The sequence below is a fragment of the Lissotriton helveticus genome, chromosome 9, assembly GCF_964261635.1.
Source record: "Lissotriton helveticus chromosome 9, aLisHel1.1, whole genome shotgun sequence".
Classification (NCBI taxonomy): Eukaryota; Metazoa; Chordata; class Amphibia; order Caudata; family Salamandridae; genus Lissotriton; species Lissotriton helveticus.
This window is the reverse complement of record NC_136070.1, coordinates 233,903,725-233,922,587: the sequence shown is the minus strand read 5'-3', so window position 1 is coordinate 233,922,587 and position 18,863 is coordinate 233,903,725.

Here is an 18,863-nt window from a genome sequence, read left to right as displayed (position 1 = left end):
TTTCCTAAGCTGGTTGGAGGAACGGATTGTGTGGGTAGAAGCTAATGAAAGATTCACAGAGCATATCCCTATCTGGATCAGGTACATCAATGACCTGTTCCTGATATGGGATGGGTCTGTGGATCTAGCCAAGGATTTCATTAAAGAATTGGGGAACAATGATCTCAATCTGACCTTCACCCATTCCATCAGCCCCATGAACTGTGGGTTCTTAGATGTAGCCACTCGCATAGAAGATGGCCAAATAGTTACCAGTCTTTTCTGCAAGGAGTCTGATGGGAACACCCTGCTCCATTCTAATAGTAATCATCTTGCTCCCTTGCGCAACAGTATCCCGTTTGGAGAATTCCTTTGGACGCAAAGGAATTGTAGCACTGAAGGTGGCTATGTCACAGAGCAATATATCATGGCAAAAAGATCTATACAATAAGGCTATAAACAAGGTAATTGAAACTGCTAGTTAGAAAGCCAGCGAGATCACACGGAGTGAAGCTCTTTTTTCATCAAGAACAAAAAGTAAGAGTGATACCGAGGTGCCTAGGATAATTACATCCTATAACAGCAGGTCCAATAACCTTAAACGCATCATGAGACAACACTGGGGATTACTAGAATCTGACCCCATAATTGGGTTGTGCATAGGGAAAACACCATCTATAACCTATAGAAAATCCACGTCCTTAAAAGATCACCTAGTTCGCAGCTATCATAATACACCAACCATGACTACATGGCTGGGTACCGCTAAGGGATTAAGGAAATGTAATTCCTGTAAAGCGTGTAGGCATATAAACAATAGTGACAGCAATTATGTAGGACAGTACAGAAAGAGAAAAAAGGAAATCAATACATTTAGAAAATCTACCAACGACTACACCATCTATGTCCTGGAGTGCCCATGTGGAATAAACTATGGGGCAGTACAAAGTTACAGTTAAAAACTTGCATATTACAACACATGAGAGCAGTGACCAATGCAGATTACAACTATCCAATGGCTAGGCATTACCAAGAAAAACATCAGAGTAATGCTAACCTGATCAAATCTTTCGGTATTGACAGAATTGTGACACATCCCAGGGGAGGGGATCATGAAACACTCTTACTGGTCACAGAATCCAAGTACATCATCGAGTTTAACACAAAAATCCCGATTTGGGATGAATTATGGTGAGGAGCTTGCCACCTATATAGGTCACAAATGATAGGTTGGGGCAATGTTGCATTCCAAAGTCTCCAGAATTGTTGTTGATCAGCATAGCAGTTTTAAATCATTCACTTTTTTAGATGGTGGGGTGAGGTTGCTGAACTTTCCCATAGGGGAGCGATTCTGTCAGTGGGATTTTTAAGCTAATATTTTTTGCATTTGCAAGCTGCTCCTGTTCCCTCCATACTGCTAGGCCTAGCGTAGTGGTTCAGATTATTCCTGATATGGGTTTAAGCATTATCCTCATTTACCTTTCCCCGCCCTTTTTCTTTCTTTATTTCATTATTCACTGTATTCACTTTAATCACAAACAGTTACGGCCCTGTGTTCACTAAGGAATTGAGTAACAAAGAACTTTGCGAATCTTGACAACATATAGATCGATAATAGGTTACCAATGGTATTGCAACAGGCAAATGTGTTCTAGATTGGGCACTTGCCAATAAATTTATGAGAGGGTAAATTACCCATTTATGTATTCTATCACTTCTGTCATCAATTTTTGATTGTAAAGAATAGTATGTTTTAATTCAATTTCACTCAGAGCGAGAGATTACTCGTGAACCGTACTATGAATGGTGATGGACCATGAGAACACAATGAAATTTTGTTTCATATTGGGCATTTGCCGTAAAATTCGTATGTGTTGTGACATTAAGGTACATTACCCATAATTATCATGTTTGACAATCATGATGTCGAATTGTAAAGCATATCATGCCTGCATCTAATATCATTGTGAGCCGAAGATTATTTGCCGGCCGTGGAATTTATTCAAACTTTACTCTGAATTAACGAGTATGTCTCTGAGCATGATACAGTATGAATTGTATAAATACTGTAAAGCATCGGTGCTATCGTATGTACATATTTCATTAAATGCTTTTATTTATTTTTTGAGTCGCAATATTTCTTCGCTTTCCATTAACAATGACCTGTATTTCTAAGGGAAGTTGGGCACAGGTCATTGACTTGACAAAGGCTTTACCGAAACGTGTTGTTCTGTTTTGCGACACAATAAAAACTTATTATTGTGCCTGCCCTGTGGTGTGCCGCTGGAAATTGTTTGGGAGTTCCCGGATTGTGGTTCCGGCTGGAAAACATAATTAGCGGAGTGGTGACCACTGCTGGCACCGGCGTCGGTAGGAGGGTGAGTGGCTGCTCGCAACGATATATATATATATATATATATATATATATATATATATATATATATATATATATATATATATATATATATATATATAATATATTAACTTAAAGATAATATTTCTATTTAATATGTGTATATAAAATATATATATAGCAATTCATACAGGTATGTGTATATTATGGCAGTAAGCAGTACTATCCAGTGGTAAAATTGCAATTTGTAAATATGAGTGTATATAATTCCCGAGAGTCAGACCATGCTGTGTAAGTATTCATTGTTTACATATTGTTTGAAACACGAGTCACTTTCAATGTCGATGAATTGTCTAGCACATCTTTATTTAAAATGCGTAAATTTAAATGTCGAGTTGACACTGACGAAGGTGGCAACGCCGAAACACGGTTGTTAACTTTTTCGTGCAGAAATGACCGAATACATTTTAATTTATACTTGGAAATCGTATATGCGCTCTGTTGGAGAGGTTCTGTGAAAGCAAGAACTTGTGTTGGGGAATAAATCACGCACTCCACTGTGCGCTGAGCATGCACCCGTGGCGCTGAGGTGCAACGGCTGGTGGACCTGTGTTTTTGGAATTTATATATATATGTGTGTATATATATATATATATATATATTACCTACTGGCGGTCGCCAGTAGGTATATATAGTTAGGATTTTTTCTCTATGGGATTTTTGAAAATTCTATGTCTAATATCTTTGGCGTTTGTGGACGGAATTGGCTGAAATTTTCAGGAAAATGGCACATTTTGTTTCTGAGCAGCCCTTGAAAATTTGGGGGGGTTCGTCAAGGGGGGGCCGAGAAAAAAGGGGGGTCCCAAAACGTGTTTTTAACATTGAGTTTTCCATAGGGCGGTTGGCCTCACTTTTAGCCCGAACGGCTGAATGGATTTGCACGAAACTTGGCAAAATTGTAGGGACTGGTAGCCCGATGTGCCTTTTGTAGGTCTCAATATATGTGCTCCAGTGGATTTTGAGAAATTAACGTTTAAAAAAAGATATATATCTGTAACAGCGGACCGGGCAGCGCTCCAGTACGCGTACTTTTCGCGCAACGGAGCTTTGTGAAGCGAAGCTGATTGGTTCTCCGGCGTCTGTAAACATTCCAAACAGTCCGTAGTGGCCGCCATCTTGTCTCTCGGTAGGATCGAGAGACAAGAGGAGGCCAAAGCGAAGGGGCAAATGACCATAAGGGGGAATAGTAGATCCTCGCTGACCCCCTACGTTTGATGCGGAGGTTTTAAAAGGGTCCCGCGGGGCAAAAAAAATAATAATAATAATAATCGAACGGCTGAATGGATTTGCACGAAACTTGGCAAAATATTAGGGACTGGTAGCCCGATGTGCCTTTGCTAGGTCTCAATATATGTGCTCCAGTGGATTTTGAGAAATTAACGTTCAAAAAAAGATATATATCTGTAACAGCGCTCCGCTTCGCGTACTTTTCGCGTTACGGAGCTTTGCGAAGCTGATTGGTTCTCCGGCGTCTGTCAACATTCCAAACAGTCCGTAGCGGCCGCCATCTTGTCTCTCGGTAGGATTGAGAGACAAGAGGAGGCCAAAGCGAAGGGGGAAATGACCATAAGGGGGCATAGTAGATCCTTCCTGACCTCTTAGGTTTGATGTACCATTTTGCCAAGTTTGGTGTAATTCCGTTCAGCCATTCAGGCTGTAGACGTATGTAAATGTCCTATGGAAAATTGCATGGGGAAAACACATTTGAAAGTGTTGAAATTTAGAACCAATTAAAATGTTAGTTTGGTTTTGTATTTGTGTGTGATGAAAGTTAATTGGTTATGTATATATGTCAAATGAGAGGAAACCACAGCCATTTTGTGATACTACTGTCTGAGGTACATTTGTGAGGAATTTTTGGTGGTGAATTTCTGGTGTTTGATTTACACAGTACTAACACTTCTCCTACTTTTAAAAAGGTGAGTTGTTAATTTGTAAGGGGAACTATGTTGTACACTTGAAGATAATTTGAAAAATGTTTTCTGTTATTTATTTGCAGTCCTTCTGTTATACTAAATACTTGATAAAGTTAGTTTTATATTATGTATTACTAAAAACGATAAATGAAAGTGATTATTTTTTTCTGCAATTTACAGCAAGCAATTTCAAAATAAAATGGCTCACAATGAAGAGACCGTGGCAATTTCTTTTGAATTGTCCACTACATTGATTGAAATTGAGAGCACCAATAATGAAATATTGTCACAAGGAGGAGATGACTTGTATGATTCCATTAGATTGATTGAAATGGACAGCACCAATAATGAAATATTGTCACAAGGAGATGACTTGAATGATTCCACTACATTGATTGAAATTGAGAGCACCAATAATGAAATATTGTCACAAGGAGGAGATGACTTGTATGATTCCATTAGATTGATTGAAATGGACAGCATCAATAATGAAATATTGTCACAAGGAGGAGATGACTTGAATGATTCCACTACATTGATTAAAATTGAGAGCACCAATAATGAAATATTGTCACGAGGAGATGACTTGAATGATTCCACTACATTGATTGAAATTGACAGCACCAATAATGAAATATTGTCACAAGGAGGAGATGACTTGAATGATTTTTTTGATCAATCTGTTGATGGCGAATTTATCGAATGTTTGGAGACCATAGAGTTAGAAGAATCATCATTGCAGACTTTTCATGAGGAAATTGCTGATGAGGACATGTTACTAGTTCTTTCAAATTTAGAAAATTCTGAAGAATAAATTTATATTTAGAAATCAAAAATTGTTTGAGACATTATTCATTTTTATTTTTAATTTATGAGGTTGTAGCGAAGTGATTGTAGTATAAAATGAGACTTATAGTATAGAGTGCAACATTTTTATGTTACATGGTAAGTTTACTCATATTTACTTCCCTTCTGCCACTATATTATCTCCAATGTGTATTTGACATCTCTTCTTCATCTCCGGCCTCCTTTCTCTCACTGTGTGTCTCCGATGCATCTTATCGCTGCTATTTTGTGTAATTACAGAAGAGAGTAAAATAAAATAGTTCGGAACGTGAAAAGGGAGCAAAGTAGAGTACTCCTCACCCCCTAGGCCTTTTTAGGCGGTCCCAAAAGGATCAGTTTCTGCTTTCCTGAGAGATTATGGTATGAGTTCCATATACCACAATAACTTGCATTACAACATGCAAGATATCTATCTCCTATTACCAACTTTTGGAGATATTCGCGCTAAGCGCGAATATCTCCAAAAAGTAACACCTGCCCTGAGCAGTTCTTAGCCATGTTATCCAATGGGAGGTGGATAACATGGCTAAGAGCATTAGCTCGGTAATGCATGAATATCGCTGAGTTTTTAGCGATATTCATGCATTGCGGCCGTTTATTATCGCATTTGCGATAAACCTTGATAATAGCAAGGTTTATCTTCGATAATTTCTGACGATGCTTAGCGGTAAAAAATTCGTTGGTAAGCATCGTTAGCGATAAATATCGCTTAACTTTGGTAATATGCCCCAACGTCTGTTAACGTTCGATTCGAAGGAAATGAGGAAGTGTTGAAAAACATTGTCTGCGCCATCTTGCCTTTTTTGAAATGCCACACTTTTGTCGTGCACGGCAGCCATTTTAGATGCCTTGACCAGACCCACTCTCTGCACGCTGTCGATTCGTAGCATGGCTCCTCACCCTCGCAAGCATCTTCCCCAGGCACTGGTCACCCCCGCTCTCTGTCTTATGCATGGGCAATAAACCTCCCCCCATCTGCGCTGCTCTTCCCTGAGAATCACACTCTGTGCCCGCCCGACACCTCCCTTTCGCCCTATTCACTACCGCACCCTCTGACACTCCTCTTCCTCTGTGTCCGATTGTCCAGGCTATCACCTAGCCCTGCAGATGTAGTTTATGGCCCCAGCTGTAAAGAATCACCCCTCTTCAAAGGAGTTATAGTAGATCAAGGCCCACACCCGATGAGATCCGTCACACCACACGTGTTCCTACTATCTGAAAACCATCCTGTATTGTGATTGGGGAGGGGACCGAGCCTGAAGCGGAAGATGCCAGGAATGACTCTTTGTACATCAAAGTTTTTACAATTATGTGTCACATTAAAAATATATAGCACTCCAACAAAGTAGTAGGAATATAAAACTTTAATAACATATAAATATATACAACAAAACAAAAACAGTAAAAACATTTAAACAACGAAGAGACCGTGGCAATTTCTTTTGAATTATCCAATAGATTTATTGAAATTGACAGCACCAATAATGAAATATTCTTGTCAGTAGCGGTCTGTTGTGCGAATAGTTCCAAGGCAGCAGAACGCGCTGAAATCTAGATGGCACGAAAGTGATGTCTAGTAAGTTGCCGCCCAGCAAATAACGGCGTGGGGCGCCGCGGGGGTGAGTGAGTCCAGTAGGCACCACAGCTATTCTTACCGGCATTGCAGAATTACTGCTGGGGACAATGCCTGTGCTGTAGCAGGGTCACAGCAGAAACAAAAAGGATTCTGTTGAAGATGTTGTTGGTTTTAAATTTGAAAACAGTTCTGGTGTCAACTGCTATGCTAATGTAGTGGTTAATGTTTTGTTTTCTCTAGAAAATGTAAAAGAGGGGGAGGCAGTCCAAAGTTCCGTTAAAAGGGCAAAGGAAAGGATCGGTGGTTTGAACTATCAGTCAAAAAGGGGAGGGGGTGCAACAATTTTTCCTACCGGGTCACACTGTGCTTTCACCGGAACTGAGGTCTGCAGGATTCTAGTAATTCAAAGTGAGGCTGGCGCCAGCATGGGAGCGCCGACGTCCCGCGGATACAGTTTCGTCACTCCACGGGCGATCATGGCAGTCATTCCCCATCGGGGGTCGGAGACTCCCGCGGCTCCTCTAGAATCTTCAAGGTCGTGGAGGACTACGGTGGTGGAGTCAACCAGTGACCGGGCCATTTCTTTATGCTGGGCCCGCTCTTGCCAGGTCGACCGCCATTTTGAGAGTTCGGTAGCTACTGGCGATCGCGGGGTCAAATGAGCGGACGGGCTCCACCCTGCCGGGCGAGACGTTGCAGCATGGCCACAGTGGAAGAACCCTTTTCCGGGCGCCTGGAGCGCTGAGGGTGCAGCTGGGAAGCCTCCACCTGGGGAGGCGGGAGAGGCCTGTTCGCACCGTCTCTCCCTCCCAGTGCACCCCACGGCGTCTCGCTTGAGATTTGTTATGGCCGGACCAGGCGATGAGGACGAGGGGGGGGGTCGGAGGCATGTGCAAGACATCCCCCCCCAGTGTTGTCGCAGCCATTATTCATGAAAGAAGAAGTGTCCCGTCCGTCTTCGGGCCGGGCTTCCGGTAGATGTCGGCCGGACGCCCCTGGCTCTGGCCCCATGAACGGGTTTCTTGGTTTATCGGCTGCAGCCGGATCCCGTCGGCCTCGGCCCCCCGACCGTTGGTGGCCGGACCGGAAGAGCATGTGGCGGGAGTACCTGCAACTCTCAAGGGCCACCGCGGCCGGACTGGGAGAGAGAGGGGAGGGTCGAGGAGACATTCCCCCCCCCCTGCAACTGTTCAGCGTTGTAAAGGCAATCCCCTGGCCGGGTCCCGCTGGCCTCGGCCTCTCCTCCGGCTACACCCTACGTTAGGATCTCCTGGCCGAGGCGTGACAGCAGGACCTGCCTTATATGGGCTGCTCCCGGCTGGGCGTAGCCGCAACCCTGCCCCACCTTGGAAGTTTCCAGAGTGGGGGCGGATGTTCTACTGACTTGCATTTTCCCTAGTCTATCGATTTTTTTGGCGTGGCAGGCGGTGGGACAGCGAGGGGTGATTTGGTTTCTCTTACTGTTTTTCTGGTCTCTCACCACTGGCATATTTTAACGTTTTCTTGTTTCTAGGACATTAATAGGTTTTATCATTACGTTATGTTATCGTTTCTTTGTTCGTTGTTTAATAAAAGTTCATGTTCATCAGTGGCCTACTGATTTTCGTTTTCCTATTCTTTTCTTTCCAGGTTGTTTCATGCTAAAGTTTCTGTTAACAGGATACAGTGATCACTTCGTTATTATTGCATATGTCCTTTTCACTAGGGGTGCTCTCTGGTCGGGCCAGATGACGTATCTCTAGTAAATGGTCCGGGTGAAACAGGTGCATCAATCAGTGGGGAGTAGATAGGCATGACAGATTACAACGGGGGAGAAAGGTCCGCATTACGTACCCTTTCACTACTTGCAAAGATTTTCCTACGTTTATTTGCAAACAGGGAATACCTCCAAAAAGAACTAATTCCCAAACAGTCAATGTTCGGACAATCAATCAATCAATGAGGAATGAAATAGGTACGACGTGTTAAAGGCTTGCGTTACCTACCCTTCACTATCTGCAAAGGGAGAGAGAATATTCCTATTCTTCCTCGTTTGCAGGCAGAGAAGATCCTTAAGAGAACCAACTTCGAACAATTCAATGCTCGATTCAAACAATCAACAAGGGGTACTGTGAACACAAATGAACGCCGCTTATGTACATACGCATTGCTATTTTCAACAGGTTGTTCCTAATGTTTCTATTTTAGCGAGGTCAAAAAGAGATCCCATTAGTGGCCTACTGATTTTGCTCGATTCCTTTTGTTTTTTTACACGATTTTTCGCTATCTGCAAAGACTAAACAGAGTATTGCGACTCTGTGCTTGTTTGTAAATAGAGAATGAACCAAAGAGAACAATCAATCAAATGGAGAGAGAAGCAGGCACGACGGATTACAAAGGGGGCAAAGGGCTGCGTTAACTACCCTTCACTATCTGCAAAGAGAGAGTACTCCTAATAGAAATGAGGGGTGGGGGGCAGCATTCAAAGCAGATCAGTGTGCATAAACACGAAAATGTTTTTACTTACCACGTACTTGACATTCGACAGCTTATGATATTTGCTATTAAAAAAACATTGAAATTCACTGAAAAAACCATAGGTTATAGACCATATATAGTTAGGAATTAGCATTTACAAAACCTTGAAAATTCACTGAAAAAACCATAGGTTATAGACCATATATAGTTAGGAATTAGCATTTACAAAACCTTGAAAATTCACTGCAAAAACCATAGGTTAGAGACCATATATAGTTAGCTGGACATTTTATTGACATAAAACCAATGAAATTCCATATATAGTTAGTTGCACTAACTATATATCGCGCACCCGCAATCCACTGCTGATGATGTCACATATTACATCATTCATGACATGGTCAGTGACATCACTGATGACATCACTGATGACATCTCAAATGACATCACTGATGACATCACTGATGACATCTCATTTGACATCAATGACCACATCACTGATGATATCATTCATGTGACAATACAATGCATCTCCTCACATTTTAATATAACCTCTGTTTCACCCAGTGTTAAAAAGAGAGTATAATTTTTGAAACCATTGACACACCAATACTAGTTACTACATACGCACTCACTGATTGCTACGTCTACACACACCTTCACTCATTCACCCATACAATCATTCATACATACAATCACTCATCTTTACAACACTATCATATGCACTCATACACCTATACAGACACTCAAAGTCTGCCACTCATCCATGGAGTTACTCACACACCTAGTCAGTCCTGTAAAGAATCAATGACACTGCCATTTTCTTGTCTATACAGTTAAACATAGAGCACCTTACATTTTCAAACATATACTAACACATACTTACCTTCTTATACAATCATTGATACAAGTACAGATTGATCTGCACAGAGTCACACACCTCCCAGCTAGCCACACACACACTCAGTCTCCCATACAAATACTTGGGCAATCAATCAATAACCCATATAGTTACTCATATAGCTACTGATCAACACATGCAGCAGTTTACAGAACAACAGACATAATGATGCACAAATTAAGACAGTTTAGTCACTAACCCATGCACTCAGTGAGACACATTTAATCACTCACTCATACAGTCAGTCATGCACCTACTAAATCCTTCGTCCAGACACTTACACATCCACTCATTCTTCAATATGTAAGACATATTTAAACTTTATAGAAACAAAAAATCACTGGATGTTGTTATCAGTGATGTCATCAGTGATGTCATTTGAGATGTCATCAGTGATGTCATCAGTGATGTCACTGACCATGTCATGAATGATGTAATATGTGACATCATCAGCAGTGGATTGCGGGTGCGCGATATATAGTTAGTGCAACTAACTATATATGGAATTTCATTGGTTTTATGTCAATAAAATGTCCGGCTAACTATATATGGTCTCTAACCTATGGTTTTTGCAGTGAATTTTCAAGGTTTTGTAAATGTTAATTCCTAACTATATATGGTCTATAACCTATGGTTTTTTCAGTGAATTTTCAAGGTTTTGTAAATGCTAATTCCTAACTATATATGGTCTATAACCTATGGTTTTTTCAGTGAATATATATATATATATATATATATATATATATATATATATATATATATATATATATACATATATATATATATATATATATGTATATATGTATATATATATATATATATATATATATATATATATATATATATATATATATATATATATATATATATATATATGGCTACCTACCTATAACTACCTACTGGCGGTCGCCAGTAGGTAGTTATAGTTAGGACCTATTATCCATAGGAAAGCCGCAACATTCTATTGCCAATAACTTTGGCGCCGATTGATGAATCCTCTCGAAATTTTCCAAACTTTTGGCCAGCTCAGTTCCGCTTCTTCCCTAAAAGTTTGGGGGTAATTGGTCAAGCGGGGGCCGAGAAAAAAGGAGGGTCCCAAAACATGTTTTCCCCATGCAATTTCACATAGGACCTTTAGACATTGCTACAGCCCGAACGGCTGACGGAATTAAACCAGATTTGGCAGAGAGGTAGTTCTCAGTTCCGACTTGCGCCTTTTGCTTATATGGTGTCAATCTGTACAGTAGTTTCTAAGAAAATTAGGGTTAAAGTCATTTATATATCTAGGGGCGCGATGGATTCGCGGATTGTGCGAGGATTGGCCTCGTAGCATAGGCGCACCGTCCCATCACGCGCTCAATTCTAATTGGTTGTCAAGCGGTTGTAAACATTCGAAACCAGGAACTGTTGGCAGCCATTTTGTGCCTCTGTAGAAGCAAGGGTGAAGAAGTCTGTGAAATATGTGTACAAAACGTGAACAGGGGCAGGGTAGACACACTCTGAACACCCCTAGGCCTGCTTAGGGGTCCCATAAGGACCTGTAGAGCAAAAATGTAGGAAAATACATTTTTTTAAATAAAAGTCGCGGGATGCGCGTAGGATCCGCGCAGTCTGACGTTGTGAAAAACGCATGTTTTTTTGAGATATACTTCAAGCTTATGTATTTAGGTCTTGGGTGGCTCTAAAAAGAGCCCTTGTGTTTATTGAGAAATTTTAATAATAATAATAATAATAATAATAAAGACATTTGTAGAGCGCATGGTTACGCCATCTCGGCGTCTCCCCGCGCTGGGTGAGTGGGAGGGGCAAAACGTCTCAACAAAAATGATTACATGCTACCAGAGAATAAGTAGGTTTTCAACAACCTTCTGAACTTGTTCTCAGAAATTTCCAACCTAAGCTTTTGTGGAAGCTTATTCCAGTTCTGAGCGCCTCAGACCCGGAAAGAGCGCCCTCCCATCCTGGCCTTCTTTACCTTAGGGATCACTAGTAACCCTGTACCAGTGGATCTCAGGGATCTCCTAGGCACATATCCAGTGATCAAATCGCTTAGATAGGATGGACTAGCATTGTTAAGAATTCGATGACAAGTGCATAATGTCTTGAACGTGATTCTATCTTTCACTGGTAACCAGTGCAATGCATTGAGGGCTTTTTTTGAAGCCACCTTCCTTGGCTGATTAAGGACCAGCCGCGCAGCGGCATTCTGCAGAACCTGCAGTCGACCAAGACTCTTATCGGTGGCCCAGAGATATAGTATGTTTGCATAGTCGAGATGTGACGTAATGAGAGCATGTACCATGGTCTTTCTTGCCTCGATCTGGAGAAGATCAATTGTTTTACGCAAAGTTTTCAACACACCAAAACACTTGCCAACTACCCTTCTGATATGCCCTTCATAGGAGAGGGCCGGGTCAACCCATACTCCCAGATTTTTTGCCTCGGTACACGGTACAGGGGTTGGACCGAAGCTAGAGGGCCACCACTCCGTTGACCAGCTCGCAGTACTGCCCCCCACCACCAGCACCTCGGTTTCACTGCCATTCAGTTTAAGAGAGTTTTTACCCATCCAGGAGGCAAGTTCCTGTATGCAAGCCCTAAAGTTGGATGCGGAAATCTCTGGAGCCTGTGATAGGGAGATCAGCAGCTGGGTGTCATCCGCATAGGAGACCACCCCCACTCCGAAGCCCTGCACTATCTCTGCCAGTGGCGCCATATATGAATTAAACAGCGTGGGACTCAGGGCAGAGCCCTGAGGCACCCCCTGCTGCAATTCAATGTCTCCGGAGTGGTGCACGCCCAGCCTAACCTGAAAACTTCGTCCAGTCAAGAAGGACTTTAGCCATTTTAGAGCGGGTCCCGAGACACCGCCTTTATTCAGACACTGCAGCAAGGTGTAATGTGCTACAGTGTCAAAGGCTGCACTCAGATCCAACATTATTAAAGCCATAGTGTGTCCCGCATCTGCCCCCTGCCTGATGGTTTCTGTAGCCCTTAACAGGGCAGTTTCTGTTGAATAACCTGCCCGAAAACCAGATTGCGTCGGGTGGAGGAGGCCCGAGTCTTCCAGATGTATCATAAGTTGACGGTTAGCCACCTTCTCCGCCACCTTAGCCAGAAATGGCAAAAGTGAAATCGGTCTAAGGTTGTCTAGTTTGTCCAGACTTATGTTTGGCTTCTTCCTAACTGGAAGAACGATAGCTCGTATTGCGTATTCAAACTAAATGAGACATCCAGCACATGTCTAATAAAAGGTTCGAGAATAGCCAGGCTCTCCAACATCACCTTAGCAGGGGCTGGATCTCTGGGCGAGCCAGATTTGACACTGAGGCAGATACTCTTAATGTGGGGACGATAAAGTTGTTTAGTCTAGACACTGTCTTTGCCTCTATCATCGGTTCTTCATAGTCTACTCCTCGCCTTACTGTCCCAGAGAAGGATGAGTATATCGCTTCTACCTTCTCAGAGAAGTAGGTAGCGATACAGTTACACTTTTCTACATCGCCCCTGCTAGGATTAGCCGTCTCTGCCAAGGAGATTTCTTTGTATATTTTGAAAAGTTCCTTGGTCGAGTTCTCGGCCATTCCAATTTTAGCCTTATAGTAAGTGGCCTTGGCCTGTCTCAACAATCCTTGGTATTTCCTCTGGTGCACCCTGTACCACAGTCTATGCTGATTATTAAAACCCTTTCTCCATTGTCTCTCCAGCCGCTTACATTCGCTTTTATGCAATGCAGCGTCTGGGTGAACCAAGGAGCAGTTTTGCGCTCTCTGCCTCTAACTTTGTTTAAGAGCAACGGCGCCACCCTGTCGAGCGCCTTTATTATGCGTCTCTTCAGGTTCATACAGGCGGTGTCACTGTCAGATCCACCCGGAGGGCCGCCCTCTGTCAGCTCTCTATTAAAGTCTTCCTGAACAAAGGTTTTCTACTTCCTAGATGAGTGGGTGCCATTTCCTGCCTTCTGATTTTCAGTCTCAGGTATCCTAATCACCACTGGCACCAAGAAGTGGTCTGACCAAGGGACTGGGAGAGGTGTAGATACTTCAACATCCTCCCAGATCCACCGGATCACGTAGGTGTCCGTGTAGATGGGTAGGGGCGGGTGATTTTAAATGTAGATGAAATAACTGTAGGTCATGGTGTAAATTAGAGGCAACCTTATTCAAGGAGTCTTCTAAGTGAATGTTCAGATCCCCCAAGACCAAGAGTTTGTCATGCCTTACCACTTAGTGGGCAGTGCCCTCCAATAGATTCGGCAGAAAGTGAGTGATGGGGCCCAGGGGTCTGTAGATCAGGAGCCCTTTCACCATCAGGTTAGGGCTTAACTGTAATGAAAAAGACCCTGCCTCACTATCAGCTATTATGACGGTTCAATGGAACACTCAAGGGAGGATCTAAAAATCACCGCGATCCCGCCTCCTCTTCCCACCGTTCTATCAATTCTCGCTATGGTGTATCCGGGAGGGAGTGCCTCAACGATATCTGGGTCGGAGTTAGCGTCCAACCATGTCTCAGTCAGAAACAGAAAGTCTAATTTCCGGTCTGCCAGCAGCTCAGAGATTTCTATTTTATGCTTACAGAGAGATCTACAATTTAATAGACCTCCGCACAGGGTAGCTGCTCCTGGTTTCCTAGCGTGATCTGACGTTCAACTAAATGAACAGTGTAGGCAGCCATTGTTTGGAGTAGCCAACATACTGTGCTTACACATTCTGTCTATGTAGTTCCTACAAGTAAGTACCGCTGCAGAGTCTAAAGTTCATGAGGAAGACTCTATTCCCTTCATCTGTAAAATGTACACCAGCTCCCCTATAGATGCCATGCATATTGAAACGCAGATTGTTGTGGTATATGGACCCCATTCTATAGTCTTGGAGAAAGCAGAAACAGATTTATTCGCATGTTTCCTAGCTTTCTCAATTCGTGGACAAAATTGATTCGACCAGTTCCATTTCTGCCTTTGGCATATGTTAGAATAGACAAAGGTAGTTTGGGGGAAAAGTGACATCAATTCTCCAAAGGTGTCCTTCATAAGCATTTCCAGACCTACCCCAGTCAAAGTACCTAGGTTATTGCCACCACAGTGCACAATTATATGGTCAGGGTGTTGGAGATGTAAAAAGGATTGCCCAATGGCATCAACTGGTGCCACTTTAGTCCTCTCTGTCCAATCTATTTAATGTCTACATTTGGTAAACCTAGGTCTTTGTGAATACATTTCTGTTCTGCGTACCTTTGGCTCCAGAAAATAAAGCTGTGTCCCACAATCCACACTCTAAGCATGTTGAAGGGAGGTCTGGATGCACTCAGATGGTCTCTGTAAATAAAGTGGCAGTTTGAAAACTAGGGGGCATATTATCAAGGACGGGCTATACATTATCGCCGCTTTTATCGGCAGGAAACTGCCGATAAAGCGGCGATAATGGGCTTGAAAATATGCTCTATGAATTCCTATCGAAGCCCATGTTAGATGTCTTCACATCTAACATGGGCTTCGATAGGAATTCATAGAGCATATTATCAAGTCTATTATCGCCGCTTTATCGGCAGTTTCCTGCCGATAAAAGCGGCGATAATGTATCGCCCGTCCTTGATAATATGCCCCTAAGATTTTTCTAAAATGGTGGATAAGATCCACTGTGGAAAAAAGAAAAGAAATGATTGGTTGTTTGACAACTAGGGTGCATGTTTGTGTTTTTTAAAAACATGTTTCTTATTGGTTATTAGAAAGTGATTGAAAAGAACATTACGTAGGATAAGCTGGTATATTGAGAAGTCAAGCACACTTGCTGTTTTCATTAGCAACATTGTGTGATGAACTTTTGACCTGTGTGCTCAGTTAACTGTTTCATGAAGTGTTTCTGTGGTAACAGGCAGAAGGCAGTATGGGGGTATGGTTGAAATATATGTATTTTGGAAAGGATTGAAATGTCTAATCAATAGAAATGTGTGTTTGGTTTTGAATTAATGTGGGAAGCAATGTGATTTGATGTGAAGGTGTATATGTGTTGAAAATGAGAGGGAAACTCTGCCATTCTATGGTTCTAGTGAGAGGTGTTGAAAACAGAGATTCTGAATAAGAAAATCTTATTCTGCAAAACAATTGGAAAGGTGAGTTATTAATTTGTGAGGGAATGTATGTGGTGCATTTTGTTTTTAATCAGAGTAATGTGTTTGTCCTGGTAAAGTGCAGGGAATGCTTTTTTTCCTCTTGAATTTTATTGGTAGTGTGTGTGCATTTAGAAAGCATTCTGAGATAAGCATTTGTGTATTTTATGTGTTTGCACACAGATAAATATGCTGTTCTAATGTTTTGGTAGAATTAGAAACCAGTTATTTTTTATATTTTTGCAAAATGAGTGAAGTTTCTACATTAAAATGCAGTACTCATTCTACACTATGAAATGTGTTTTGGTAAAATAGAAGGGATAGTGTTATTTGACTAGAATCACACAGTGAGTGTGTGCATTTAGGAATCACTCTGAGAGAAGCATTTTGGCAGTTTATGTGTTTCCCAACATATTATTGGTTAAAACGTACTGTGTTCTCACATTTTGGTTGAATTAGAAATTAGTCATTGGTTATGTGTTTCCAAAATAGGTTTAGTATTAATAGTAAAATAAAGTTCTGGAATATATGGAATGTATGCTTGATGTTTTTGCAGACAAATAAGTACAAGTAGTCTTGCAGTGACACTTCCACCAGTATGATTTCCTACACTACCCAAACACCACTGCACTACTCTAAACCCTTAATCTACCTCCAGCATGAGTACTTCCTGTACCTATTCATCACTTTATTGCCCTAAACCTTAAATCTACCCCAGCAGAACCTTTACACTACCCAAACACCAGTTTATTTTCTAGAACACTCCCCTACCACAACCCCCTATACTACACAAACACCACTGCACTACCTTAAAGTCTAAAACGCTATCTCTAGCATGATCTCCTATGGTACATACATACCACTGCTCTATGCTAGAACACTACCCCAGTATGACTCCTTATACTACCTAATCACCATTTCACTACTCTAAAGCTTAAATGTATCACAACAGGCCCCATTACAATACCCAAACACTACTATAGTATCCTACTACTCTATTCATAAGAAAAATTGTTATTTGACTAGGATCACACAGTGAGTCTGTGCATTTAGGAATCACTCTGAGAGAAGCATTTTGGTAATGTATGTGTTTCCCCACATGTGAATGGTTAAAACCGTATTGTGTTCTCACATTTTGGTAGAATTTGAAAATAGTCAATGGTTATGTGTTTCCAAAATGAGTTTAGTATTAATAGCAAAAATGCAGTTCTGAAATATATGGAATGTATGCTTGATGTTTTTGCAGACAAATAAGTACATGTAGTCTTGCAGTGACACTTACACCAGTATGATTTCCTACACTACCCAAACACCACTGCACTACTGTAAACCCTTAATCTACCTCCAGCCTGAGTACCTTTCTGTATCTATTCACCACTTTATTACCCCAAACCTTAAATCTAACCCAGCAGAACCTCTACACTACCCAAACACCAGTTAATTTCCTAGAACACTCCCCTACCACGACCCCTGACACTACACAAACACCACTGCACTACCTTAAAGCCTAAAACGCTATCCCTACCATGATCTCCTATCACAACAGGCCCCCTTACAAAACCCAAACACTACTATAGTATCCTACTACTGTATTCATAAGAAAAATTGTTATTTGACTAGGATCACACAGTGAGTCTGTGCATTTAGGATTCACTCTGAGAAAGGCATTTTGGTAGTTCATGTGTTTCCCGACATGTAATTGGTTAAAAACGTATTGTGTTCTCACATTTTTGTAGAATTAGAAAATAGTAATTGGTTATGTATTTCAAAAATGAGTTTAGTATTAATAGTAAAATGCAGTTCTGAAATATATGGAATGCATGCTTGATGTTTTTGCAGACAAATAAGTACATGTAGTCTTGCAGTGCCACTACCCCAGTATGATTTCCTACACTACTCAAACACCACTGCACTACCGTAAACCCGTAATCTACCTCCAGCATGACCACCTACACTACGTATTCACCAATTTACTACCCTAAACCTTACATCTACCCCCAGCAGAACCTCCTACACTACCCAAATACCAGTTTATTTCCTATAACACTACCCTACCACAACCCCCTACACTACACAAACACCACTGCACTACCTTAAAGCCTAAAACGCTATACCTAGCATGATCTCCTATGGTACATAAACACCACTGCACTATGCTCGAACACTATCCCAGTATTATTCCCTATACTACTTAATCACCATTTCACTACTCTAAAGCTTAAATCTAGCCCAGCAGAACCTCCTACACTACCCAAACATCAGTTTATTTCCTAGAACACTACCCTACCAAGATCCCCTACACTACACAAACACCAATGCACTACCTTAAACCCTAAAACGCTATCTCTACTATGACCCTGTACAGTACATAAACAAAAACGCACTACCCTACAACACTACCCCAGCACGACTTCCTACACTACCTATTTACCAACGCACTACCCTAAACTCCAAAAGACTATAACAGCACGACCCACTACAGTACTACAGTACCCAAACACAATTGCACTACCCTAAACCTTAAATATACACGAGCATGACCCCCTACACTACCGAAACACTATTGCACTACACTAAAACACTACCACAACGCAACCCTATATACTACACAAAAACCAGTGCACAACTCTAAACTCTAAATCTACCCCTAGTATGGCCCCCTACATT